The sequence below is a fragment of the Pantherophis guttatus genome, unplaced genomic scaffold, assembly GCF_059756535.1.
Source record: "Pantherophis guttatus breed Tessera unplaced genomic scaffold, ASM5975653v1 scaffold_30, whole genome shotgun sequence".
In the NCBI taxonomy this organism is placed as follows: Eukaryota; Metazoa; Chordata; class Lepidosauria; order Squamata; family Colubridae; genus Pantherophis; species Pantherophis guttatus.
The window spans coordinates 65,001-67,500 of record NW_028269845.1 but is presented as its reverse complement, the minus strand read 5'-3'; positions in this window follow the sequence as shown (position 1 = coordinate 67,500).

Genomic DNA, 2,500 nt, shown 5'->3' with positions numbered 1-2,500 from the left:
GTCTACCGGGGCCTCGGCCGGGTCAGTCTTTCCGTTTCCCCCGCCGCGATGGAGGTACGGGATCCCGGCTCCGGCGCCGCGGGCCTCGGTCGGGGACCTCCCCCTTCGCCTCGGTGCCAGCGCCGGGCCCCGGGGGTGCCCGCGCCCGGCAGCCGTCCCGGTCTACCGGGACGCTCGCTCGGGCGGGACCGGTTTACCCGGGCCTCGGCCGGACTGGAGTGTTTCGGTTTTCTGCTTCTCTGCCAGGATGGCTGCGAGGGGTTGATTTAAATAGCTGGTTTGACGTGAAAAGCTTCCCTTCAAGTGAAAAGTTTGTTCCAATTTCTGCCATCTTCCTTCCTCAAAAGTTTTGGGTGTAGCTTTCCCAGAGGAACCTCTCGTAGGCCTATCATTTCTGATCTTAACTTCCCTCATTTATTCCATATTTTCCTTCCTCTTGCCGAATGGCCGAATCCAGTCCATTTCTAGTCCAGGAAATTATTTTTATTTCTTCTTCCATTTCTTACTGATCTATTTGCTTTGTCGAGCAAGTCGTTCTTAGGTCCCTTGGTTCTTTCTTTAACGTCTTCTGCTCCTGCTCCTTCTCTCGACGCTTTCTCGTTTTGTTGGCTTTCTTGGCTCTCTTTTGGCTGTTCTTTCTTCTCCTCCCGTCGTCCGTCCCCACTTTCATCTCCCCATCTTTCCTGTTCTTGGTCATCTCTACGTTGTTTATAAAATAATTCCGCTTTCTCTCTTGAATCTACTCGATATCTTTGCTCTCGCCAGCTCGCCGATATTTCAGCTCGCCGATATTTTGTGCTTTCTCGTCGTGTTTCTCATCCATGGCGATCTCTCTGCCCTCCCTGTCTTCTCGGTAAATCGGACATGAATTTCTCTGGGCGGGTGGTTTCTCATCGCGTGTCTTGTGTGCGCTCTATACGTTTCGTCCATCCCGTTTAATATCTATCCCTCCCTCCCTCCCTCTCCTCGCTTTCCTCCATTGCTTCTGCTAATATCATTTCCAGAATGATAACCCTGAGCCTGAACCTGAACCTAACCCTAGCCCTACAACTTTTCTCCCTAACCCTGACCCTAACCCTAACCCTACAACTTTTCCCCCTAACCCTAACCCTAACCCTAACCCTACAACTTGTTTCTCTAAGCCTAAGCCTAAACCTAAGGCTAAGCCTACAACTTTTTTCTCTAACCCTAACCCTAACCCTAACCCTACAACTTGTTTCTCTAAGCCTAAGCCTACAACTTTTTTCTCTAACCCTAACCCTAACCCTAACCCTAACCCTAACCCTACAACTATTTTCCCTAACCCTGACCCTAACCCTAACCCTACAACTGTTTTCTCTAACCCTAACCCTACAGCTTTTTCCCCTAACCCTAACCCCACAACTTTTTCCCCTAACCCTAACCCACACTTTCGACTTAAAACCGTTTTTAGATTTAAAGTCGTCTTTCGACTTAAAGACGGGCAGACGGCGGCCCGGTCTACCGGGCCGCTCCGGCAGCCTCGGCCGGGCCGGCGTCTCTGTTTCTGTTTCCCTGCCACGATGGATGTCGCGTGCGAGGGGTTGCTTTAAATAGCTGGTTTGTTTGAAGTGAAAAGCTTCCGTTCTTGCCTAGATCTCTTGCTATCGCAAGCCTTCCGGTCCAAGCTCGCATCGCGGTTTCAAGCGTCCTGCTTTCTTGGTTGGAAAAATCGGGGCGGCGAGACCTGACGCTCGCTTCCCCGACCCCGACCCTAACCCGTCTTCGAATGGTCTTTCTAAAGCCAGCAGCGCTCAGGGAGAAATGTCACCCCCAGAAGACGAGAGCACAGCTTGCCCAATTCCGGTCTCCACACACCGGGCTCGTCGACTTTCAAAACGTATTCCGCTTTTATGACCGTTTTAAAACTAAAACGACGATCGACCGGCGGCGATACTGACATTTAAGCGGAGAGCGGGAAAAGGGGTGGGGAAAAAAAACCAAGTGCCTCGTTTAGGCGCCGGTCTACTCGGGAAGGGAGGGGAGGGGAGGCGAGGCAAAAAAAGAAAAGAAAAGAAAAGAAAAGAAAAGAAAAAGGGCGGGGGAAAAACTAAGTGTCTCCTTTGGACGCCGGTCTACTCGGCGAGGCCAAAAAAAAAGAAAAGAAAAGGGGCGGGAAATAAACCAAGTGCCTCGTTTAGGCGCCGGTCTACTCGGGAAGGGAGGGGAGGGGAGGCGAGGCAAAAAAAGAAAAGAAAAGAAAAGAAAAGAAAAAGGGCGGGGGAAAAACTAAGTGTCTCCTTTGGACGCCGGTCTACTCGGCGAGGCCAAAAAAAAAGAAAAGAAAAGGGGCGGGAAATAAACCAAGTGCCTCGTTTAGGCGCCGGTCTACTCGGGAAGAGGTCAAAGAAAAGGGGCGGGAAAAAAACTAAGTGTCTCTTTTGGAGGCCCGTCTACTCGGGAAGGGAGGGGAGGCGAGGCCAAAAAAAGAAAAGAAAAAGGGCGGGGAAAAATCTAAGTGTCTCCTTTGGACGCCGGTCTA